General features: G+C 41.6%; 1 protein-coding gene across 7 annotated transcripts in view; it reads left to right on the top strand.

The window, feature by feature from the left end:
• The first annotated feature begins 6,331 nt into the window (after positions 1-6,331).
• IL15 (interleukin 15) overlaps positions 6,332-26,922 on the top strand; it is a 99,175-nt gene continuing 78,584 nt past the window's right edge. The window contains exons 1-2 of one of the 7 annotated variants that reach the window (XM_069556846.1): positions 6,697-6,871; positions 14,191-14,268. The gene's annotated coding sequence lies outside the window, so the exon portion shown is untranslated. Of the gene's footprint in view, positions 7,390-14,190; positions 14,269-26,922 lie in introns of all 7 variants that reach the window. The other 6 variants (XM_069556842.1, XM_069556840.1, XM_069556844.1 and 3 more) reach the window with 6 other exon arrangements.

The following is a 26,922-nucleotide window of genomic DNA, read 5'->3' as shown; positions in this document are numbered from 1 at the left end:
AGAAAATAACGTTTGTCACTGTCTCCATTTTTTCCCCATCTATTTGCCATGAAGTGATGAGACTGGATGCCATGATCTTAGTTTTCTGAATGTTGAGTTTTAAGCCAGCTTTTTCACTCTCCTTTTTCACCTTCATCAAGAGGCTGTTTAGTTCCTCTTTACTTTCTGCTATTTCTGAGGTTGTTGATACTTCGCCCAGTAATCTTGATTTCAGCTTGTGATCCATCCATTTCCTATGATGTTCTCCTGCATATAAGTTAAATAACCAGGTGACAATATACAGCCTTGACGTAATTCTTTCCCAATTTGAAACCAGTCCCTTTCTGGATCTAACTGTTGCATCTTGACCTGCATACAAGTTTCTCAGGAGGCATGTAAGCTGGTCTGGTATTCCCATCTCATTAAGAATTTCCCACAGTTTGTTGTGATCCACACAGTAAAAGTCTTTAGCGTAGTCAATGAAGCAGATGTTTTTTCTGGAATTCTCTTGCTTTCTCTATGATCCAATGAATGTTGGCAATTTAATCTCTGGTTCCTCTGCCTTTTCTAAATCCAGGTTATACATCTGGAAGTTTTGGGGGCTTGTACTACTGAAGGCTAGCTTGAAGGATTTTGAGCATTACTTTGCTAGCATGTGAAGTGAATGCAATCATACAGAGTTTGAGCATTCTTTGGCATTGTACTTCTTTGGTATTGGGATGAAAACTGACCTTTTCCACTTCTGTGGCCACTGCTGAGTTTTCCACATTTGTTGGCATATTGAGTGCAGCATTTTAACAGCATCATATTTTAGGATTTGAAATAGCTCAGCTGGAATTCCATCACCTTCACTAGCTTTGTTCACAGTGATGCTTCCTAAGGTCGACTTGACTTCAAACTCCAGGATGTCGGGCTCTCAGTGTGTCACCACACCATCATAGTTTTTTAGGTGATTAAGACACCCCCCCCCCTTTTGTTTTTAATAGTTCTTCTGGGTATTCTTGCCACCTCTTCTTAATCTCTTCTGCTTCTGTTAGGTCTTTACTGTTTATGACCTTTATTGTGCCCCTCTTTGCATGAAATGTTCCCTTGATCTCCAATTTTCTTGGAAAGATCTCTAGTTTTTCCCATTCTATTGTTTTCCTCTATTTCTCTACACTGTTCATTTAAGAAGACCTTCTTATCTCTCCTTGCTATTCTCTGGAACTCTGCATTCAGTTGGGTATATCTGTTTTTTCTCTCTTGCTTTTAACTTCTCTTCTTTGTGTATGTATTAAATGCATACATACACTTGTATAGGTACAATACATATGTATATGTGTACATATGTATTTATATATGGAGAAGGCAATGGCACCCCACTCCAGTACTCTTGCCTGGAAAATCCCATGGACAGAGGAGCCTGGTAGGCTGCAGTCCATGGGGTTGCTAAGAGTCGGACACAACTGAGTGACTTCACTTTCACTTTTCACTTTCATGCATTGGAGAAGGAAATGGCAACCCACTCCAGTGTTCTTGCCTGGAGAATCCCAGGGACGGCGAAGCATGGTGGGCTGCCATCTATGGGGTTGCATAGAGTCAGACACCACTGAAGTGACTTAGCAGCAGTAGCAGTATCTATATACATACGTACACACATGTCTATATATTCTCAAAGTTTTGATTTTAGCAAGAATTTAAAACCAATAAATGACAGATGAAACTATTGTTTTTAACAAAAATAAACTCAAGTATTTATGTAGGGCCTATTTGCTAGCCATATGGTCAAAATCAAAATCAATGTCAGTTTAACTTGCTGATGTTGACTTACTGGTGTTGACTTTGGTTCACACCCTTTCATTAAAATTATGACATATTATAAAAAGTGCTTCATTTAAATTAGAGGACTAACTCAAGTAATGTGTCTTTTCCATCCTCAGCAAGTATATGTGATGAAAAGGAAATCTCTTTTTATAATTAGTCATTGAAATAAATGTGAAAAAGACCCAGTCATATTGTGTACATTTATAGTATACTCTCATAAATCTAAGTAAGGTAATTAATGTATTTTGAACTAGATTGTGATTGATAAGATCAGCCTTCGAAGACTGTTCAGAGTAGTAGTATTAGCACATTAAATTATCTCTTGGTTCTATTTAAACCCCTTCTTCTTCTTACTAAATAACAAAACATTTAAGATACTATTTACTTTTAATCATATTAAGTATTATGTCATCATATAATTATTTTAAATTCATTTACAGCTTGACACTAGGTGCCCTTTCTCCTTATTTGCCATGGGCACCCTTTGACTCTGCAGTCCAAACAAAATCACCATCTTTAATGGGCATCTGCCAGAAGGTATCAGCCATTAGTTCTTCTGTTTATGACCTGCAGCAGAGCTCTGCCAGCCTGTTGTCAGTGATTTTATTCAAATAATCTTTTTCATAAAGGAGTTGCAAACTTCATGGCAGTTTCATTACAGAAACACAAGGAGATCAGGAAGCAGAAATTCAAGGGAACTGATGAGTTTCCTCCCTGGTGGCAGCTAAAATTACTCTAGAGCAAACAAAATATAACCGTCAGATACTGTCTGAGAGCAAAGGCTTCTTTTCTCAGAAGCTGTGGAGGCTGGGTCAGTTTAGAGGTGGCAGGGGTTAGAGGTAGACCCAAGCTAGACCACGCAAGATCAGATCCTTATAGGGGACCACCCAATTGCATGTGAATTGCTGGCAAACTGTGAAATTTCTTGTGGCCTTGGTTTCTCCATCAATAGCATGATCACGAGGATTTAATGAGCTAATATTTGTCTTAGTAGGCACACTTCTAGGAACTACAGAAATAGTAGCTAGTATTGCTCCACCTCTGAGAAAGCAGTAATTTAAAAAATGCTTAAAAATTTTCTTTAAGAGGAGGAATGTTGTTCTTGGTGGTCAGGACCACCAAAAAGACTGGAAGCAACCTCGAGGTAAGGTTTTAGCCAAAATGGCACCTTGAGGGGTCCCAGTCTATGTTTTACATAGACCAGAAGGTCAGCTTTTTCTTGTTCTGTGATCTGCTCCTTAGGAGAACCATAAATAAAGTCATAGTCATGGACTTTGAACACTAAGTCAGATGAGCGAACTTTCAACTGCTTCAACGTAGTCACCAAAGCTACAGAAAACATTTGTTAGCCATGTATTTTAAAGAAAACTAGCCAACTAGGTAATATTGTCTTTTGAATGAAAAATCAGATATTAAAATTTATTCCATTATGATTTTAATATTTTTTAATTCAAAGAAAGATCATTATCATCACTTCTGTGAGATTTAGTTAATTTTTACTTCTTTCCACATGGTACTTTTATTAGTTACCTTTAGGCAATTTCATCAATCTTGGCCTTTGCTTTTAATTTATACAGTGGGGTTTACTTGTTCATTGGTGTGAGCAGTTTTTAATACCCTGCCAAACAGCCTGTGGAAACTGAAAATACAAGTTGCATACATTAGATTTCTCTTTTTGAGGCACCGCAACAAAAACACGCTGAAAACCCAACCTCACTGAATTGCACAGACTTATATAACCAGTTCAAATATACATTTTTGTGTGCAATTGAGAAAACAAATTTGACCTATATGCTCAGGAGGCAAGTATGTAATTGAGCAAAGTTTCTCCTATGGCCATCATCAGTTTCAATTTCAATTTGTCAACTTAAAAAATATTCACAACCTAAAAGTTGATAGTTACGTTTTTTTTTCAATGGGAATTTTTAGACCTTTGAGCCTGGGAGACAGCATCTCAAGTGACCCTGAGAGAACTGTGCTGAGGAGGCAAGGGGAGGAGCCAGGTTATATACAAGTTTTGCAACAAAGGGCAGGTAGTCTGAACGTCATATGATTGCTGTTAATTAAAGAAAACCAGATATCCCAAGTTAAGGAACGTAGAGGTTTCTATGTATGGGAAGATGCAAGAGTCTAAGCTCACTGAAATCATTCCTTTCTTTTGCATCTCAGCTGTCTGGGGCCAGTTTCCAGTGTTTTTCACATCCTGAGCTTCCTTTCCTCAAGGCTCACCATAGGGAGTGGCTGTAGTCCCAAGGCTGCTAGCTCTAAGGTATTCTCCCTCCTGAGTGCCCTTAGGGTTCACCAGCTTGCACTGGAGGGTTGCAATCGCTGATGATTGTGACATCCTTGTTCACTGATGACGTGACGTGTGTGTGCTCAGTTGTGTCTGACTCTTTATAACCCCATTGATTGTAGATGCCAGGTTTCTCCATCTCTGGAATTTTCCGGGCAAGAATACTAGAGTAGGTTGCCATTTCCTACTCCAGGGGGTCTTCCTGACCCAGGGATCAACCTGCTTACCATGTGTCTCCTGCATTGGCAGGCAGATTCTTTACCACTGAGACATAGGGCAGGAAATATTCCATTTCTCAACTTTCTTGTCATTTGTGTTATTTTATCTCCTGACTAAATGCTTCATATTTCATTCAGTCCATCTTGTTCTAGAGCTTACATGTATTAGAAGCTCAATCAACGTCCAGAGACCATTTATACTGATTGTATTTTACAGTTTGGCTACATGAAGAAAATTCCCGTCAGTTTCACAGCACCACGAAAACTTCTCCAGTAGCTCAGAAAATTCATGACGACCACGTATTAAAAGTGTGCTGTCAGACACTGATGTCTCTCAGCCCTGGGGACAGCCAGAGCCACCAGGCTGCTAGTGAGCTCCAGCTAAGAGTAACTTTTTTAAAGTGCTCTTAGGCAGCCAAGTGCAGCCTGTAACGACCTGACCTCTGGTGGCAGTGATATTTCCTTCTGCTAATTGTTGCTGAGTGAGGCCACAGAGGGGCCTTACTATCTGGACAACTGCTTCAGCTGTCAGCTGCAGATCACACAGCATCTGTAGGGGAGCTGAAGGCGGTATCGGAGTTCATCTTGCAGGAGCCAAGAAAGACTGGAGCAGTTCAAGTCGATGAGCAGACACAGATCCTCTTCTCCGTCATTGATTTCCATATTCACATATACACATGCTTTGCCTTTGGGGCTGCTATGTCTATTGTAACAGAATCCAATCCTGGGCAAGCCTGATCTCAGGATGCATATTTGTTCTGCAAATCAGAGCTTCAGTGTATCGTTAGCCCCTGCGTACAAACAAGTTCCATTCCCAGAGCATGTGTCTTAAGTCCAACAAAGTTAGCCTAGGTGCCCAACTAAACACAGTCAGTTATACAGTACTGTACCATAATAGGTTTATAACACTTTTCACTCAAATAATACATAACAAATGCAAAAAATAAACATTTTAAATCTTCTAGTACAGAACCTTGAAAAGTACAGCAGCATGTATCAGTACCAACTACATCATCATTACTTTTACCTTGCTTCCGGAGATTCTGGGCTTGAAATATACTGAGCTACTATACTTTATACAGTACTGTACAGTAAAGTGCAAAAAGCACAGTCACTTGTAGACAATGCACATACATGACAATGTATGCCAGACAAATGAACTAACTCATATGATTGGACATGTGAACGCACATTTGCATCTTTGAAAGTTTGCAACTTGAAAGTTTGTATGTAGGGGACTTAACGTTGCCATGGCCAAGTGTGATTGGATTTTAAATCACTGGCATTATCACAGGAAAAATCAGTATTACATTGTCTTGAACAGAAAAGAATAATTGCTTTATTTCTTTAAATATAATTTCCAACTATGGTAAAATTTTGAATGATTGTAAAAGAGTATTTACATTTTCATCTCATTTTGTTGACAGTGACTACCTAGAGCTCAAATTTTTCATAAAAAGGGAAGTGATTCTATATGGAACTTTAGGAACATTTAATATTTAAATTACTTCTAATATGTTTCTATTTTATTTTTAACATGTATGTGATGCAAAAGAATAGTTAAATGCTGTACCAAGCTCCAGGGAGCCTTATTTTTCCTATGACATAACTCTGAAAAATTTGGGGAAGCACCCTTCCCTTAGGGATTTTCAGTGATTCACAATGTGTGCAAGGTCTCCAAAGTGCCTCCAAAAAACTGAAAGTTTTTCTGCAGGCTTTGAGGCATTAGAATCTTCACCTCAAGGAACTTGGTTCTTTCAGCAGTAACACCCAACAATAACAACATTTCACACGGTCCTATTATAATGTGTCACACTGGACTATGCGCTAGACTGGGAAAGTGGCTGGCAGACAGGCTCCCTTCAAATTCATTCACCCTCCGTGCCAACTGCCTTGGACAAAGTAGTCGCCCAGATGTCTTCCTTCCATGGTTTCTTTAGCAGAACTTCAGAGCCTTCCTTCTTCCAGCCTACCTACAGGGAGGGTCAAGGTCTGAGGTGGCCGCCCATCCCGACCCAACACATTTTCCCTCTCCTGCAGACGCCTTGGACCTGCGCCGCGCCCAGGCCTCAGTCGCAGCTCGGACAGCCTCGCTTGCCATGGGCCCGTGGATGCGGCAGATGGACCTCGGGTCACTTTCTCGCTCCTTCCCGGCATGTGTCCCACGAGGGAGGGATAGGCCAAGGCCAGGGCCAGCGTCCCAGGAGGCGGGGCTGGAGCGCCTAGCCTGCCCTCCTCCCCGCTGCCCTCCAGGTTCTGCGCCCCCGGGCTTGGCACTGGCGGACACCTCCCAGGGGGCGTGGAGCCAAGACACCTGGGGCACGCGGCCAAGAGCTGCCGCCGCCCGCCCCTCCCCCAACCCCTGCTGGGGGTGTTTATCTTCGCCGTTCCTCCTCGCTCTTTTCCCTTTCACTTTTCTTTTCGTTGGGGGTTGGGGCTCCGTGGGTTCCAGGCGCCCAGGGAAACCCCAGCCCATTTGTTTGTGGCCGCAGAGGCCCGACGCCCGGGAGCCGGGTGACCGCGCCCGCCCCGCTGCACTGCCGGCCGCCCCTGACCCTGCAGCCCGGAGTCGATGGAGGTACAGAGCTTGGCTTCTCCGCTTCGGGAGGGGAGGTGCTGGTGGCTGGAAAGGGCAAGGGAATTTTCCCCGAAAGCCTTCGTCTCGGTCCCCTCCCAGAACTGGCCGGACCCACCCGTCTCCCCGCCGACCAGCTGCCAGCCGGGCCGCCCCGCCCTCTTAACCGGGGAAACACTTGACCGCGACTTCGGTTTTCGGTGGCGCTAGGCGCAGAGGTTTTTCCCCTTCTGACCCTTTATTCCTGTCGCGGGCTCTCCACGCTATCCTCCGCTTCCAGCCGAGCACAGACTGCTAGTCCACTTGTGGGTCCCGCGGGGATCCCCCGCGGCCCCACGGCGCGCTCCGCTCTTTCCGCGTCGCCGGGTGCCGTGCGCTCCACCTACTCCGCGCTGGGAGGCGGAGAGCAAGGGAAGCGCGCCCGGCTGCCCGCGCCGAGCTGCGGGGTTCCGAGAAAGGGAAGTCACGCCGCACAGAGCGCTGGGTTCTGCACCTCATCCAGCTCAGAAAGTTCAAGTAAGGTACTGCAGTTCCCCGCTTCTTCCCTCCCTCCTCCCAAACCCCCCACCGACTGTTGCCAACTCGCCGACGGGTGCCAACTCCGGTGTGAGCTTGCACGTCTGACTCTATGTTTGTCAGTCAAACTGCCCTCCTCTTTTTTGATCAGGACACTTACCTGCCTTGGAAGAGGAATTTATAGGATGGTTACCTTTTGACAGTCTGGCCTAGCTTTATATTATTTCCGGAAAATCAGTGCTAGAAACTTCAAAGAAACGCAGGAGACTTGTACTGCTGTGAACTGCTTACTCAAAGGGGCTTTAAATGAAAATCTAGTTAATTTTTACAAGTGTTGTTGAGATTTTGCAAGCATATACAACGTATTTGAATTTAGCTTATAATGTATTGAATTTAACTTGATCTGTGCATTTAAATGTTTCTTAACATCGAAGTGTACGTAAACCAAGGTTAATTTTTAAATGATGCTTGTAATAGGTTCTTAAATAGGGTGAATCAGAAGTTTCAAAACTGGAAGTAAAGTGATTGTCACTAGCGATTTCCATTATGTTTTTAAAAACTACTATCTGATGTTATGACACTGGTGATAGCATCTCCTTGTAACTGATAGGCAGTCTCATTTTGTCAGTGTGTTTAGTTGACTTGATTGAATAAACAGATGAGATCTAGGTGATTACAGTATCCTGCTCTGCAGAGGTGGATGTTCTAGGATAATGCATCAAGGTACAAGATACATTAAACTCCTGACATTTTATTGGAAAGCAGTGCGGTAGGCATGATAGATAAAAGGGAGCAGATACAAAGAGAAGAACATTAAGATATAGAAAGGAAGGGACTGATGACAAAGCAATAGCCATTTTAGAGTTAAAAAGTGGTGAAAAAAATTAAAATTTTACTTAATAAAGTTAAGAAGTCTGGAAGATTGTGAAGGTTTGTTCTGGTAGGCAGGAAAGGCACATCCTTGTATTTCTTCCTCAGTTTTCTCTTCTCAGAGTTTTGATCATACTCAGAATGGCCTTTCCAGCAGGATTGTCTGCTCTAGGACAGGGTGACAGAGGGGTTAAGTTCGGTGCTGGCCTGGACTTCTGGTAGGCAGAATGTTCACCGTTCTTTGCTGCTTTGGAATGGGAACTCCAGAATCTGATTTGAAGCTACAGTTTCTGGAATTAGGAATTTTCCTACAGCTTACTGGTGGGTTTAAGAAAAACAGTTTGATGCTTTTTGTTTTAATCCATGAAATTAATATGTAAATGCTAACAGCTATATCTCAGGACATAATGTTTGTCAGTGAAATACATGTTTATCAATTTCTTTGAAGGAAGGGGGAAAGCAGTGGTCTAAAGTTTGATAATTGAAAAATTTAAATCCTAGAAGGATCTCCATCTCAGGTTTGCTATCAAACCAGGACTTCAGGAAGGCTGTGAATAAAGGGACTTTTTCTGAGGAAAATAGCCATAACTCTAATGATCTTTTTGGATGGATCTCGAACACAGAACAGTTTGAAAAACGTTAAAAACTTACAAAACTGCCTTTTCTTCCTGTCTCCCATTGAGTATACTAAGTTTTATTCATTATGTAACAGTTTCTTTGCAGGTTAGTTAATGATAATGCAGAGAGTCCTGTTCAGGTTTACAACTTGAACTATGGGAAATAATATGAATCATAGCTAACACTTGTTGACTTCTTATTATGTCCCAGACATTGTTCTAAATATGTGTGTATTTAAAAACAATATCATAATAAACTTTTGTGGTGGTAAGGACTGTATTTTATAACTGGAGAAATTGAACCATAGAGTAATTAAATAACTTTCCCAAAGTCACAGAGTGAGAAAGTGGTAGAGATTTAAGAACACCAGTATTTATGAAGGCTATTATTTCCATAGAAATATTTCTCCCAATTTGACAGTGACAGTCAGCCATGATTTCATTGCAATGTAGTGTGAGATGATGGAACACTGGTTTTATAGTAACACTTATATGGTACTTTCATACTAACATTATTAATTATATATTTAAAGATTACCTTTAGGAGCAAATAGTAGTCACATCGCATGGATGTCTATATGAGTTTGGTCCTTGAAGAAAATCTTTTCATGGTTCCTGAATGAAAACATTTGTCCATTTCACCTAGTTTTTGCTGATAGAGCTTAACAAATAGTAGGCAAATGTGGATTGATGTATGTCTGTATCTAGCTATCTACCTATATATCCATTCATCCAAGTAGAAGGCTGAGATTGAGGGAGTCTTCAGAAGACACTCACATAACACAGGGGAGGTGGGTGCAGTCAACTGTATGGGAAGACTTCTTTTCAGAAGATATTTATGGTCTGAGGGTTGGCAAGAAGCCAGCTTCTTTCTTTAGCTCAATATTAGCTCTTTTATTTATTGATCCAGTGGTTACAGATTATTGTGTGAGACTATTGAGTTGAGCATTGTTCATATGCTGGCTGGTATCCTATTTTATGGATTGGGTGGAAACATCCCATAGGAAAGATGAGAGAACATTTGTGAGTTTTGCTAGTAGTATTTACTCCTAATTAATGGTGAATTTTACTAAAATAACTGCAGTCAACTTCGTATGTGTTATTACTTACTAACTTGCTGTATGTCAGGGAATGTTACCCTTTTTTTAAGTTATTCAGTGCTAGAATCAGAAATAAGAAATAAAATGCTCTTTGACCTCAGCTCAATCCAGTGGTAGTATTTGTACATATTCTATATCTGGAGGCAGAGTATGTATACACATATATTTTCCAGGGTTTTATCCCACTGAAAATCTCGTGGTGCATGGCAGGTCTTTTTTGGAAGAGCAGAGGGCTGTTTATGGACCATATGAAAAGGAATAAAAAAAAGTCAGAATGCCTATTAGGTGGCCATGTTCTAAGTTGCGTCTTTTCTAAATGCTGAAGGAGAGTGACAGAAAGTGTTTGGTTAAGTAAAGGAAGTGAAACTGAAAATGATTCCAGAAGAGGAAAATATGATGACTCTAAGCTTGGGGGTGGGGATTCTAATGATCTTTGTGACATACCAGCCCAGTGACATAGGCAGTGAAGCCTGCACCGCTGAAGTCTCCTTGCTGGCTCTTTTGCTCATGCGCCTTCTGACACAACTTTGGGAGAGGAAGTAAGTACATTGGCCCTTGAATGACAGAAGTTTAAACTGTGAGATCCACTTATCTGAGACCTTTTTTGACAGTAAATACCACACTGCTACGGTATCCATGGTTGGTTGACTCTGTGATGCAGAACTATGGACACTGAGGAACTGCGGTACCCAGGGCTTGCTGTCGGTTACAGCAGATTTTCCATAGAGCGGAGTGTTGGAGCCCCAACCCTGCGCTATTCAAGTGTCGTCTGTATCATTTGCACACTTTTAGCACTGACTGCTAACATTTTCAAATTATTTTCTAATTGAACATTTTAGTTAGATATTTAGCTATATATTTTTCTGACTTGTTTGCTCTCCTTACCCCTTGGCGGGCTTCCCAGATGGCACAGTGGTAAAGAATTCGCCTGCCAATGCAGGAGACATAGGTTCCATCCCTGGGTCAGGAAGATCCCCTGGAGTAAGAAATGGCAACCTGTTCCAGTACTTTTCCCTGGAAAATTCCATGGACAGAGGAGCCTCGCACGCTACAGTTCATGGAGCCACAAAGAGTCAGATGCAGCTAAGCGCACACACAAATACACCTCAGCACCAAAAAGAAGCATATACTTTGAGATTTCATTTTAAAATAAATATTAATATTTATATTGTGAAATTTATTATTTCTGTTATTTTAAGCATAGTTATTAGTACACAACTAACCAAAATAACCCATTCACTTTTGATAAATAATTATTGATGCTGCTGCTGCCGTTAAGTCTCTTCAGTTGTGTCTGTCTCTGTGTGACCCCAGAAATGGCAGCCCACCAGGCTCCCCCGTCCCCGGGATTCTCCAGGCAAGAACACTGGAGTGGGTTGCCATGTCCTTCTCCAATGCATGCAAGTGAAAATGAAAGTGAAGTCGCTCAGTCGTGTCCAACTCTTAGGGACCACATGGACTGCAGCCCACCAGGCTCCTCCGTCCATGGGATTTTCCAGGCAAGAGTACTGGAGTGGGGTGCCATTGCCTTCTCTCTCTAGTTATTAGCATAGAACTAAACTGTATTAGAAATATATATCAGAGTAGGTGTGGACAGTGTGGATATCACTGCTTTGACTAAAGAAAGTGTCTCGAATAGCAATTTCCCCCTTTCCCCTATGTTTGACACCCTGGACAGGCAAAGCGCAAAGTAGAATTCTGACTGGGGGCGAGGTCCACCTTTCTTTTGTAAAATGGGACAAGCATCATTATGAAAGAGGAAGTGGGAAAAGAGAACTTGCTAGAAATCTGCTTGCTTCAGGCTCATTTCAGGCATATCATTCATAAAAGGGGCTCCTATGGAAGTAGTGGATCTGGAAATTCATTTCTTTAGAACTCTCTGTGGTTGTTCAGACCTTGGAAAGTCATAGAGGTTCCCTGATGAGCTCTGATCTAGTTCAGCCTTGTTCCCAACAGCCCCTTCCCATGGTTTCTGGACTGCCAGGGCTCACTGTGCTTCAAAGCAAGTGTCTGTGTGTCCACACCCATGCGTGAGTACGCCTTGTGGGGCAGACAATAAAAGGGGGAATCTGGCTGCAATAGAGTCTTCCCAATGATAGGACTGAAGAGTAGGTTCTAGTCCGGCTTCAACAGCCTTTGTAGCTTCATTTCCAGTCACCTCTTCTGTGCTCCAGACACACCTGCCATACATATTCCTCATCACTCCGTGTCAGCCAAGTGTCCTTCTCACAAAGCCCCCCTCGCTAACTTTGGCTGCCCCTTTCTACTGCCCAGGAAAAATTATTCTCTCCCTTCTAAGAATTTACTTGGTGCTGTCTACATTCCTCTATGGGCTTCCCAGGTGGCACTGGTGTAAAGAACCTGCCCGTCAATGCAGGAGGCGTAAGAGATGCAGATTCACTCCCTGGGTTGGGAAGATCCACTGAAGGAGGGCATGGCAACCTACTCCAGTGTTCTTGCCTAGAGAATTCCATGGAGAGAGGAGCCTGGCAGGCCATAGGGTCGCAAAGAATTGAACATAATTGAAGCAACTTAGCAGGCACATGAACATTCCCCTGTAATAGCATTTCTCTCTGTGAATGCATCTTATTATGTGTCTGTCTCTACACTTACATTCTGAGTAAAGACAGGACAGTGTGTACCATGTCCCCAGCCAGGGGTTGGACACATAGTTAGCTTCTATTGACCTCAGTGATCATTGAACAGTTTAACAGCTAAGCAGAGGGATGCAAAACAGGTAGGAAACTTAAGCAACACAGCAAAACACATTGCTGGAACATTATAATACAGGCAGTATTTTAGGAAAATTAGTGTAGGGCAGGCTTTATTGAAGAAAAGAAAGAATTGGAGCTAAGGAAACCAGCCGGAAGTCCATTCAGGGATATATCTTGTTCCTGTCATCTACTCAAGGACCTGCATGTGTCATTTTGCCTGCTAAGTCGCCTCAGTCATGTCCAACTCTTTGGGATCCTTTAGACTCTAGCTCGCCAGGTTCCTCTGTCCATGGGATTTCCCAGGCACAAGAATACTGGAGTAGGCTGCCGTGCCCTTCTCCAGGGGATCTTCCCGACCCAGGGATCGAACCCAAATCTCCTGCATTGCAGGCAGGTTCTTTGCTGTTTGAGCCACCAGATGGTAAAGACTTGGATTCCTGACTTTACCCCCAGAATTGCTACACCCATGACAAGTCCATTCTTGTAACTGCACAGATCACCAATCAAACTGTTCACCGTGGAGTATCCCTTTCTTCCCCTTCACACCATTTAATTTAATCTGCTGAATCACTTGGCTGTGCCTTCAAAATAGATCCCACATCTGACCTGCTTACCACCTTCACTGCCCAGGTCCAGGTCACTATTATCCTGTCTCGCGGTACAGTGGCCAGGTGGGTCTCTCTTTTGCAACTCTTGTCTCTCCCCACCCCCCTGCCAAAGTTTCAGTTATCCGTTTTTACTTATGTTTTACTTATCTACAAACAAATGAAAACCAGTCCAGTATGTCGTGGCTTAAAAAAACAATAACATGTTATTTGTCATGATTCCGCGGTTTGGGCTACATGCAGCTCCTCTAAGGCTACCGGGAGCGACACACCCGGGAAGACTTCTTCATCTTCCTGCCACACACCCAGGTGTCCTTCTTTTTGTTTAGCTGGTGGTGCTTTTATGGGGGGTACATTTTTCTCATAAACCTTGGAGGCTTCCCATTTGTCTATTAAGGGTCGGTCCTTTGGAAAAGGCATACCCGGAAGACTCTTGAGACAGCCTGCAGTTGACCTTGACTATGAGTCAGAATGCTGTAGGAAAAACCTTCAGGGTCTTTGGAAACTGCTTTTCCTTCTGGACAGGGTCTGTGAGGTGTCACCTTAAATCTCTTCTAGGTCTTAATGAGACATCTTCCAGCCACATGCTTGATTTAATCTTTAACCTCAGGGGACACTGTACTAATAGACCCTGGATTTGATCTTTGTCCTAAGACTGCTTCTTTGAGAATCTTGTGTTGCCTCGAGAGGCAAGAAGGACAGTAATTTTTGTTTTCCAACCTAACAAGTCCTAGTTTGAATGATTTCCTCTAAATACAACTTGAACATTTTAGTTCCTCTTTCTCTTCCTGTAATTAATCCTAGGTCACAGAGTAAAGCCGATTATCACATTCAGAAATTTTCTTAGCCAGGTCCACAAGTTTCTATTAGACACGTTTTCTTTTGTCCATATTATTGCAGGCAGTTATGAAGCATGGGATCACCTTCTCTCCAGCCTCTGATAATGATTTCATCACACCATTTCTAGGCTCACTAACAGTGAGTATCCTTGCTACATACTCCTCAGGTGTCTGCTCCTCACCTGAGCTCATATCAATTTCAGTCAATTGTTAATTACTATGTATTTAACTACCCCCAAATTTAGCAGTGTAAGATAAAAATTATTTTATATTTTTGAAGTTCCAAGTGTAGAAATTTGGACAGGACCCCACGGCAATGGTTTGTCTCTATGTCAGAATGTCTGTGATCTCAGTTATCATGACTCCAAAGGTCCAGGATTGTCTGAGATTGTACAAGAAATTGGGTCATAGGTGGGGCCTCAGTTCTGCCCGTTGCCTGGGTTCCTTTGTTCTTCTCCACTTCACTTTTTCTACGTGACTGGATTGGATTCATTCGCAACATAGTGGTCTCAGGGTTGTCAGACTCCTCATGCAGTATCCAGCTTCTATAAAAGAGGAAGTGGAAACTGCCAAGGCTCGGAAAGCTTAGGTCTGAAATTCCCAGACTGTCCCGTTTGTCTCATTTTATCAGGAAAAGCAAGTCCGGAGGCCACCTCGATTCAAGAGGAGAGGACATAGACTCAGCCTCTTGCTGGGCTGTATGTTACGCTTGTTCATAGAAGGAAGATGTTGATTAGTGGCCATCATCTTGGAAATCATCTGTCACACGTTGTGATCCTGTTAAAGCCTTGATCTGGTCATGCCATTCCTCTATTCAGAACTCTCCATTGCCTTCTCATTTCACTTCAGTAAAAGCCAAATTCTATTACAGTAGTCAGTAAGGCCCTCAGTGATTTGTCCCTCTGTTACCTCATCTTCTCCTCCTCTTTTAGCTCAGAGCTTTGGTAACTCTGACAACCTCCCTTTTTAAAATTTATTTAGTTATTTTCAATAGAAGGATAATTGCTTTACAATATTGTATTGGTTTCTGCCATCTATCAACATGAATCAGCCATCAGTATACATATGTCCCCTCCCTCTTGAACCTCATTCCCATCTCTCACCCCATCCCACCCCTCTAGGTTGTCACAGAGCCCCAGTTTGAGCTTCCTGAGTCATACAGCAAGTATGGTAATGTGTATGTTTCCATGCTATGCTCTCCATTCGTCTCACCCTCACCTTCCCCTCCTGTGTCTACAAGTCCATTTTCTATATCTGTGTCTCCGTTGCTGCCTTGCAAATAGGCTCATCAGTCTCATCTTTCTAGATTCCATATATATATATATATATATATATATATAGGCATTGATATATGGTATTTGTTTCAATTCATCATGTGCACTGCTCTGTTCTTGTCTCCGGGTCTTTGAACTTGCTATTCTTCTGCCTAGAATGCTTCCTCTCAGATGTGGCCTACTCCCTTACCTTGTGCGGGGCTTGGCTCAAATACCCACCTTGCTGGGAGGCTTTCCCTGATGGGTGTACTTCCTGTTGCATTTCCACGCACACTCTCTCTCAGCTCAAACATTTCTCCAGACACCCATAACTACCTGATATACCACCAGGTTTCTGCTACCTTATCCAAAACACTTAGGGTCAGATGTCTTTGGAATTCAGATTTTTTTCAGCTTTTGGAAAGGTAATTGTGATAGACTGAGTTATGTCTGTCCCTCTCCCCACCAAATCCAGGCATAGAGGTTCAGCCTCCAGTGTGATGACATTTGGAGACAGTGCTTTCAGGAGTAATTCAGGGCAAGTGAGGTCAAAAGGGCAGGCCCCTAATGGACTAGAAATGCTGTCTTTGTAAGATGAGGAGGAGACCCCAGGAGCCCACATGTACAGAGGAAAGGCTGTGTGCAGACCTAGTGAGCAGGTGGCTGCCTGCAAGCCAGGAAGAAAGACCTCACCAGAAACCATCCCTTCCAGCACCTTGATCTTGTACGTCCAGCCTCCAGAACTATGAGAAAATAAATTTCTGTTGTGTGACCCACCCAATCTATGGTATTCTGCAATGGCAGTCCTTTGAGCACAGACTAATGTAGTGACATAATGCCTTTGCTATATATCATGTGACGACTATGGTATGTAGTAAGCTTATTCAGGAAGCTACTCAAAAGAGAAACAGATACAGATTCTAAATAGTTTTATGCCAGTTCATGTTTTGTTAACCAACAAATTAAGCAAAACCTTCAGTCTTAGAGTCTTAAATTGAAAATTTAAGATTTTCAGATAAGGGACGATGTTTTATTCAGTCATGTGTGTTAATTCCCACCTTTCCCCATTTGCACATGAGCTATAGGAGAGCATTTTTGTTATTTTGTTCATTGGCATATCTCCATCCTCTGCTGCTGCTAAGACGCTTCAGTCGTGTCCGACTCTGTGCGACCCCATAGATGGCAGCCCACCAGGCTGCCCCGTCCCCGGGATTCTCCAGGCAAGAACACTGGAGTGGGTTGCAAATGGTAGTGCCTCATAAATATTTGCTGAATGAATGCCAAAGAATACGATATGTTCAAAGTAATGGGGAATAAAACAAGAGCTATGTCAAGGAAGGTCTAATTTATTCATGTTTTATTTGTTCTTAGAATTTATTTGTAATAATTTTGAGTGCCTACTATGGGCCAGACACTCTTCGAAGCCCTTGACTGGCTTTCATTCAGTTAGAGGTTCAAAGTGCAGGGAGGATCCTGAAGACTTTCAGATTTTAATCTTGGGAGTCAGGAAAAGTAAACACTGTAGGAACTGATTTGGGTTGTGGCTAAAATGTAAGGGGGAGTCAGGGAAATGGATGAGTTTCATTTTGGAAACCTCAAGATTGAGAAAAAGTGGAACAGAAAACCAAAAATGTCCGGTGACTCATTTGAAGTACTGCACTAAAGACTGGGTGGGCTATTAGTCCAAGAGATGTTAGTTTATGAGTTCATTGTCAGGAATTACTGACTGAAGCCAATTGTGGGAATATTTCTCCAGGAGGCAAATGTATGTAGAGGAGACCACAGGCCCACTGCTGAGCTGGCCACTCCAGAAAACGAGATGTTCAGAAAGGATCTTCAAGAAAGGGTTAGTCAATTTCCAGGTCTTCAAAAGAGAATGTTAGGCTTTTCACATCTTCTAACCCTTGCTTGTGTATCATATCCACACTGTCTGCTTCTGTTGTGATGGATTCCATATCCCCCATAGGCCTATTCTTACACACAAATCTTCTCTTTTTCTAATTGAAGTATAATTGACATGTAAATTCTATGAGTTTCAGGTGTATGACATATTGATTTGACTTTTGTTTATATGGCAAAATGATCACCACCATAAGTTTAGTTAATGTGTGTCACCATAGAAAGTTATCATTTTTTTTCTTATCATGAGAACTTTTAAGATTTATTCTCTTATCATCTTTCAGTTATGCACTATAGTATTGTTACCCAGGGATTTCCCCAGTGGCTCAGTGATAAAGAATCTGCCTGCAGTGCAGGAGACACAGGAGACATGAGTTCTATCCCTGGGTAAGGAAGATCTCTTGGAGATGGGTATGGCAAACCCACTCCAGTATTCCTGCCTGGAGAATGCCATGGACAGAGGAGCCTGGGGGGCTGCAGTCTCACAGAGTTGCAAAAAGTTGGACACGATTGAAACAGACGAGCATGGCACAATTGTCTTATAGTCACCATTCTGCACATTACATCCCCATGACTTACTTATATTCTAACTACAAATTCATGCCTTTTGACACCCTGCACACATTTTGCCTCTACCTCTGGCAACCACTCGTGTGTTCTATGAGTTACTTCTTCTAATGTAGTTCTCTCGACAAAACCTTAAGTTTACCTGGTCTCGGTGCATGCATTCTAAGTCGCCTCAGTCATGTCCAACTCTGTGTGACCCTATGAACTGCAACTCACCAGGCTCCTCTGTCTGTAAAATTCTCCAGGCAAGAATAGGTTGCTTCAGGGGATCTTCCCGACCCAGAGATTAAGCCTGCGTCTTTTATGTCTCCTGCATTGGCTTACCTCCTCTCTAGCCAACTGGAAACACTGATCACATCCTGTTTGTGCTCTCTCCACTGATGGATGCTTCTGTAAGTATCTGCAGTATTTTCTATATTGACTCATGTTCTTATTACCCCTCTCCTCAGATAAATGATACCGGTGGTGCAAAGGATGACAAGAATCATGATGGAGTTTGAAGGGCTAAAGTTTGGAAAACGCTGTGTCCTTATGTGCCAGGCACTTGCCTGGTACATGGTAAAACTCTAATAATGTTATTATTGTTGTCAGTAATCTTTCACATATTGCTGAGGGGTCAGGTAATAATACTAGGTTTTGAGAAAAGGAGTTGGACTGGAAATAAATCATGAATGATCACATAGCTGTTAGAATGTCCCAGCACATGCTTTCATTGTCAGGATCAGGAAGGGAGATATAATTTTCTGAGAGTCTAATTTGGGCCAAACTACAGATAGAATCTTTACATTCATTTTTAGATAATACAGATAAGCTTCTTAGATTAGTAGGATGGTTTTTAGAACTGACTAAAAAACTAGGGTTGTTTAATATTTCTTTTTCCAGTTTTATTATCTGACAGGATAATTTTAATCAATTGCAAAGTAAATGCTTCAGTAAATAAAAGGAAGTAGAAGCAAGCCACACCCTATTTTCTATATTGCTTCAAACAGAAATTCTTTTGTTTTCCTAATTCAACAGTATTTGCTAAGTATTTTGGAAAAAAAATATTCAATAGTACAAAAAAGAGGAGAAAGCTTTTGTAAAAATAGTGGTAGCATTAATACTTAATTTATTTGATACTTCTTTCCCTGGGAGGCCAAGAGGACAAATGTGCAGTCATAGCAATACTATTTGTCACTTTAAAATTTGCAGTAATTCTAAATGTGACTTTTTAAAAATCTGCATTTCATATTTTTCACTTCTAGAAATAAAGATCCTCGTGTTCATTGTTTTGTGAAGGACCTCTAAAACTTCAGACATGTGGTTTTATGTTGGCATATTAGATTTAATGTTGATATAGTTCTCTTCTATACTTTGACCTCTCTTAATTTAAGACACACTCCTCAGCCTCTGTAGTTCATAAAGCATTGGCTTGTAGGGATGGTTTTGAATCAGGTAGGATAACAACAGACCAGAAACTCTCCCAAACAATAGCAGATATTTATGATTTATTGAATACTTTCTCTGTGCTTGGCTGTCTACCAAGTGCTGTGAGAGATGAACACATGAACCAAACATGATAACTTTTAGGAACTTATTATCTCATGGAGCAATGAATATTTGTATATGAAGAGCCAAGTTACCCAGGACACACTGTCCTTTCTCTGAACAATCCATGTTTTCTTTCATTGCTAAATGCACAGACATGCACGTCCCTCATTGAGAATACTTCATCCAACATCTCTTCCTCACCTCTTTGTCCTGACTCACTTACCTGGTCCAGGTGTCTCACTTTGATATTGTTTTCTCTGGGACTATTTCCCCTAAGACTCCAAGATTGGGTTAGGTATCTCCCATTCTTAATTTCATGTAATAAATATTTCAGAACAGTTGGCCCTCTCTATTTGTTGGGTGCCATAACCTCAGGATCAACCAACTGCAGATCAAAAATACTCAAAAAAAAAAAAAAAAAAAAAAAGCTAGAATGTTTGTTCCATAAAGCAACTTGAATTTGTGGCTCGTTGGCAACTATTTACATAACATTCATATTTAGTTAGGTATTACAAGTAATTTATAGGTGATTCAAAGGAGAAGGGAATGGCCACCCACTCTGGTGTCCTGGCCAGGAGAATCCCATGGACAGAGGAGCCTGGTGGGCTGCAGTCCTTGGGGTTGCCAAGAGTCAGGCACGCCTGAGCGACTAACACACTTCAAAGTATACAAGATGTATATAGGTTATAGGCCAATATTCCATCATTTTATATAAGACTGGTATCCATGGGGTTCCTTGGACTAGTCCCTGGTGTATACAGAAACAGGGCTATGGTTAGCATTTATTGTCAGCCACATGCGAAGCCCTTCCACTTGTGTAACCCTCCCAAGCTCCTTAAGGTGTTTACATCTTCACCACTTTTCCAGTGATGCAACTGAAACCGCAAGAGTTTAGGTGACTTGGCTAGGCTCCACAGAGAGATGGAATTAGACTTTTAACCCAGATATCTCTCCAGAACATTAACTGTTCACCTAGTGGGTGTTGCTTCAGTGTAAAAACTAATGTGAGATATAAAGATGAAATGGGAAGAGATAAAATTATCATTGTTTATAAATGAAAGTTGTGAATATTAACAAACTATTACAAGTAGTAGGCAAGTTCAGCAAGATTGCCAGGCAGAAGAATAATGGAAAATCAGTAGCATTTTTCAACACTAAATAGAATGTTAGCTAACATAAAAAACAATAATCACAGGGCAGATTGACTGAAAACCACAGTCGCAGGAAGCTAATCAATCTGATCACATGGACCACAGCCTTCTCTGACTCAGTGAAACCATGAGCCATGATATGTAGGGCCACTGAAGATGGACGGGTCATGGTGGAGAGTTCTGACAAAACATGGTCCACTGGAGAAGGGAATGGCAAACCACCTCAATATTCTTGCCTTGAGAACCCCATGAACAGTATGAAAAGGGCAAAAGATAGGACACTGAAACATGACCTCGCCAGGTTGGTAGGTGCCCCATACGCTACTGCAGATCAGTGGAGAAATAACTCAAGAAACAGTAAAGAAACGGAGCCAAAGCAACAACAACACTCAGTTGTGGATGTGACTGGTGATGGAAGTGAAGTCCAATGCTGTAAAGAACAATATTGCATAGGAACCTGGAATGTTAGGTCCATGAATCAAGGCAAATTGGAAGTGGTCAAACAGCAGATGGCAAGAGTGAACTTCAACATGTTAGGAAATCAGTGAACTAAAATGGACTGGAATGGGTGAATTTAACTCAGATGACCGTTATATCTACTACTGTGGGCAAGAATCCCTTAGAAGAAATGGAGTAGCCATCATAGTCAACAAAAGTCTGAAATGCAGTACATGGATGCAATCTAAAAAATGACAGAATAATCTCTGTTCGTTTCCAAGGCAAACCACTCAATATCACAGTAATCCAAGTCTATGCCCCAACCAGTAATGCTGAAGAAGCTGAAGTTGAACAGCTCTATGAAGACCTATAAGACATTCTAGAACTAACACCCAAAAAAGGTGTCCTTTTCATTTTAGGGACTGGAATGCAAAAGGAGGAAATCAAGAAATACCTGGTGTAACAGGCAAATTTGGCCTTGGAGTACAGAATGAAGCAGGACAAAGGCTAATAGAGTTTTGCCAAGAGAATGCACTGGTCATAGCAAACACACTCTTCCAACAACACAAGAGAAGACTCAACACAAGGGCATCACCAGATGGTCAATACCAAAATCAGGTTGATTATATTCTTTGCAGCCAAAAATGGAGAAGCTCTATACAGTCAGCAAAAGCAAGACCAGGAGCTGACTGTGGCTCAGATCATGAGCTCCTTATTGCCAAATTCAGACTTAAATTGAAGAAAGTAGGGAAAACCACTAGACCATTCAGGTATGAGCTAAATCAAATCCCTTACAATTATACAGTGGAAACTAGAAATAGATTCAAAGGATTAGACTGAGAGATGGAGTGCCTGAACAACTATGGAGGGACGTTTGTGACATTGTACTGGAGGCAGGGATTAAGACCATCCCCAAGAAAAAGGAATGCAAAAATGCAAAATGATTGTCTGAGAAGGCCTTACAAATATCTATGAAAAGAAGAGAAGCAAAAGGCAAAGGAGAAAAGGAAAAGTATACCCCCTTGAATGCAGAGTTCAGTTCCAAAGAATAGCAAGGAGAGATAAGAAAGCCTTCCTCAGTGATTGATTCACCACAAAGAAATAGAGGAAAACAATTGAATGGGAAAGTCTAGAGATCTCTTTGAGAAAATTAGAGATACCAAGGGAACATTTCATGCAAAGATGGGCTCAGTAAAGGACATAAATGGTATGGACCTAACAGAAGCAGAAGATATTAAGAAGAGGTGGCAAGAATACACAGAAGAACTGTACAAAAAAGATCTTCATGACCAAGATAATCACGATGGTCTGATCACTCACCTAGAGCCAGACATCCTGGCATGTGAAGTCAAGTGGGCCTTAGAAAGCATCACTACGAACAAAGCTAGTGGAGGTGATGGAATTCCAATTGAGCTATTTCAAATTCTGAAAGATGATGCTGTGAAAGTGCTGCACTCAATATGCCAGCAAATTTAGACAACTCAGCAGTGGCCACAGGACTGGAAAATGTCAGTTTTCATTCCAATTCCAAAGAAAGGCAATGCCAAAGAATGCTCAAACTACTGATAATTGCACTCATCTCACATGCTAGCAAAGTAATGCTCAAAATTCTCCAAGCCAGGCTTTTAACAGTACGTGAACTGTAAACTTCCAGATGTTCAAGCTGGATTTAGAAAAGGCAGAGGAACCAGAGATCAAATTGCCAACATCTGTTGGATCATGGAAAAAGCAAGAGAGTTCTAGAAAAACATCTACTTCTGCTTTATTAAGTATGCCAAAGCCTTTGACTGTGTGGATCACAACAAGCTGTGAAAAATTCTGAAGGAGATGGGAATAGCAGCCCACCTTACCTGCCTCCTGAGAAATCTGTATGCAGGTCAGGAAGCAACAGTTAGAATTGGACATGGAACAACAGATTGGCTCCAAATCTTGAAAGAAGTATGTTAAGGCTATATATTGTCAGCCTGTTTATTTAACATATATGCAGAGTACATCATGAGAAATCGTGGGCTGGATGAAGCACAAGCTGGAATCAAGATTGCCAGGAGAAATATCAATAACCTCAAATATACAGATGACACCACCCTTATGGCAGAAAGTGAAGAACTAAAGAACCTCTTGATGAAAGTGAAAGAGGAGAGTGAAAAAGCTGGCTTAAAACTCAGCGTTCAGAAAACTAAGATCACTGGATCTGGTCCCATCACTTCCTGGCAGATAGATGGGGAAACAGTGGAAACAGTGACAGACTTTATTATTTTGGGCTCCAGAATCACCGCAGATGGTGACTGCAGCCATGAAAGTAAAAAGATGTTTGTTCCTTGGAAGAAAAGTTATGACCAACCTACACAGCATATTCAAAAGCAGAGACATTACTTTGCCCACAGAGGTCCATCTAGTCAAAGCTATGGTTTTTCCAGTGGACATGTATGGATATGAGAGTAGGACTATAGGAAAGCTGAGTGCTGAAGAATTGATGCTTCTGAACTGTGGTGTTGAACTCTTGAGAGTCCCTTGGACTGCAAGGAGATCCAACCAGTGTATCCTAAAGGTAATCGGTCCTGAATATTCATTGGAAGGACTGAAGCTGAAGCTGAAACCCCAATACTTTGGCCACCTGATGCAAAGAACTGACTCATTGGTAAAGACCCGGATGTGGGGAAACACTGAAGGCAGGAGGAGAAGGGGATGACAGGATGAGAGGGTTGGATGGCATCACTGACTCAATGGACAAGAGTTTGAGTAAACTCTGGGAGTTGGTGATGGACAGGGAGGCCTGGCGTGCTGCCTTCCATGGGGTCCACAAAGAACTGCACATAACTGAGTGACTGAACTGAACTGAAATGAGCTATAAAATAGGTTTTCATTAGTTATCTATTTTATCTTAAATAAGAGCTTGATAAAATTTGATGGGGTCTTCCAAATAAATACATGAATGGATTAATGATATCCACTAAAAAATCTCTAGTAAACATCACACATATAGAACTTTAAAAAGCATTTTCTTTACTTTTTAGAGATTTCAATGCAACTATTTAATCAGAAACTGAGGACCAAAATAATAGTAACAACTCATTTTCACGGAGTACTCACTATGTGCTAAGCAGTATTTTAAGTGCTTTATATGTTTTGCTTATTTAAATATTAATAGACTCTTAATGCTTTTGAACTGTGGTGTTGGAGAAGACTCTTGAGAGTCCCTTGGACTGCAAGGAGATCCAACCAGCCCATTCTGAAGGAGATCAGCCCTGGGATTTCTTTGGAAGGAATGATGCTAAAGCTGAAACTCCAGTACTTTGGCCACCTCATGCGAAGAGTTGACTCATTGGAAAAGACTCTGATGCTGGGAGGGACTGGGGGCAGAAGGAGAAGGGGATGACTGAGGATGAGATGGCTGGATGGCATCACTGGCTCGATGGACGTGAGTTTGGGTGAACTCCAGAAGTTGGTGATGGACAGGGAGGCCTGGCGTGCTGCAATTCATGGGGTCGCAAAGAGTCCGACACGACTGAGCGACTGAACTGAACTGAACTGAACTGAAGGGCTTCCCAGGTGGTGCTAGTGATAAAGAACCCACCTGCCAATGCAGGAGACATAAAAGATACAGGCTTGATCCCTGGATTGGGACGATCCCCTGGAGAAGGACATGGCAACCAACTTGAGTATTCTTTCCTGGGGAGTCCCAAGGACAGAGGAGCCTGGAGGGCTATACCGTCTCAGAGTCGGACACAGCTGAGAAACTTTGGACGCACACACAGACACAGACTCTTCTTTACTTATCGTTGTTTCCTCGGTCTTTTTGCTTCCTCTCAAAATTATTTCACAAATGGTAAATGAAGGGTGAATTTTTCAGAGGTCTCATATGCCTGTGGATATAGTCATTTTGTCTGCACATTTAAATAATGGTTTCCCTGGATATTTAATTCTAGGTGCAAGGCTATTTTCCTTCCACACTGTGGGGACTCTATTATCTTCTTGCATCCGGTGTTTCTTTCAAGAAACCTGATGTCTGTCTGACTTTTGTCTGCTTTCACTGTAATGAATATTTCCAAGGTTTCTCCTTGGCCTGCATATTCTTGAATGCACTAAAATATTCCTGACTCTGAGTTTTTGATTTATCTTCTTTGCTACTCTACTATCCTCTTTATTTTGAGGTCTTACATTTGCAATTTTAGAAACATCTTGATTATTATATTCTCATTTCTGTCCTTTTTTTCTGTTTGCAGACCACACGTAGACAGAAGTGGAAATTTCTGCTTTCATCTTCCATGTCATTTGACTCTTCCTTCATTTTCCTTATGTAATTGTTAGGCCCAAATGCCTCTGGGGACAATGCCTGATGGAACTGCGTAGCTCATTCTTTCACCCTGCAGTAGTTTTCATCCTGCATTCAAGCTATTTGGCTAATTCCTTACTTTATCACTTATTTTAAAAATATTTATTATACCCATTTATTTCTTCACAATTTCTTCCTCTTGACTCATGTTTCCAAAACCCTTCTTACTGCTCCAGTATTTATTATTTAAAAAAATTGTTGGAGTATAGTTGATTTATAATGTTGTATTAGTTTCAGCTGTACAGACAAATGAATCAGTTATGCATATATACGTATTCAATTTTTATATTCTTTTCCCATTTGGGGCATTATAGAGTATTGCATAGAGTTTCTTGTGCAATTCAGTAGGTTCTAATAGTTATCTGTTTTATATATAGGAGTGTGTACAAAGCAACTATACCCCACTTTAAAAAAAAAGATGCATTCTGGGGGAAGGTGAGGGATAAATTGGGAGATTGAGATTGACGGGTACATACTGCAAGGTGTTTACTATTTTTTAAAATTCGTGTTTAAATTCTTAGTTCTTCCACTAGGCTTTCCCCATCTGGCATATATTTTTCCAGTTTTTGTCACTCTTTTATGGAATTCCCACTAATATTGTTCCATGTAATATTATATTTCTTAAATTGTGATCTTTGTTAGCTTAGTATTATCAGCTGAAAGACAAAGCCCTTGGCTCTTGATACAGTTTTCCAAATGTGTTGGGTGGGGCACCCTTCAGGTTGAAGATACTTTGTTGCCATGGTTGCTCAGTTGCTAAGTCATGTCCAACTCTTTGCAACACTATGGACTGCAGCATGCCAGGCTTCCCTGTCCTTCACTGTCTCCTGGAGCTTACTCAGTTCCATGCCCATTGAATCAGTGGTGCTGTCTAACCATCTCATCCTCTGCTGCCCCTTTCTCCTTTTGCCTGCAGTCTTTCCCAGCATCAGGGTCTTTTCCAATGAGTCGACTCTTTGCATCAGGTGGCAAAAGTATTGGAGCTTCAGCTTCAGCATCAATCCTTCCAATGAATATTCAGGGTTGATTTCCTTTCGGATGAACTGGTTTGACCTCCTTGCTGTCCAAGGAACTCTCGAGAGTTATCTGCAGCACCACAGTTCAGAAGCATCAAGTCTTCTGAAGACTTTTTACTGGATTTAACAATTCCATGGCTCTGTGCTCTTCCGATAACTTGTTTCCCAAGTATCCTTCCCAGTCTTTTGCTGTTGGTGCCCTGCTGTCTGGTAGTTATGATGGAAAGAATTAGTGTTCTAATGATAAGAGCAATGTTTATAATGTTCTAATGATGAAAAGAATAGAAGGATGCTAGGAGTCCAGTAAGAGAAAAGATAGTGACCATCACTATTATTTACATGAGTCCAAAGAGAGAGGTTTTATTTCTACAAAGATGGATGTTTGTGATCCCAGCACATGGTTGTGATACTTTTAATGCTATTTGCTTAGAAGGCTATGTCCTACAGCTGAATGAAGATAATTTTCTATCCTGTAGCTATATTCTATAAAACTTTTTAGTTTCCTTTGTTCACTGAAGTTAATAGTGCAGCCTCTGTTATTTAGGAATAGCTCTGGTGCAAGAAGCAGCCTCCTACATTTACCTGTTTATAATCCTCTGTGATAAC

Source organism: Ovis canadensis, chromosome 17 (assembly GCF_042477335.2).
Source record: "Ovis canadensis isolate MfBH-ARS-UI-01 breed Bighorn chromosome 17, ARS-UI_OviCan_v2, whole genome shotgun sequence".
NCBI classification, from domain to species: domain Eukaryota; kingdom Metazoa; phylum Chordata; class Mammalia; order Artiodactyla; family Bovidae; genus Ovis; species Ovis canadensis.
This window is presented reverse-complemented; position numbering and strand designations above follow the sequence as displayed.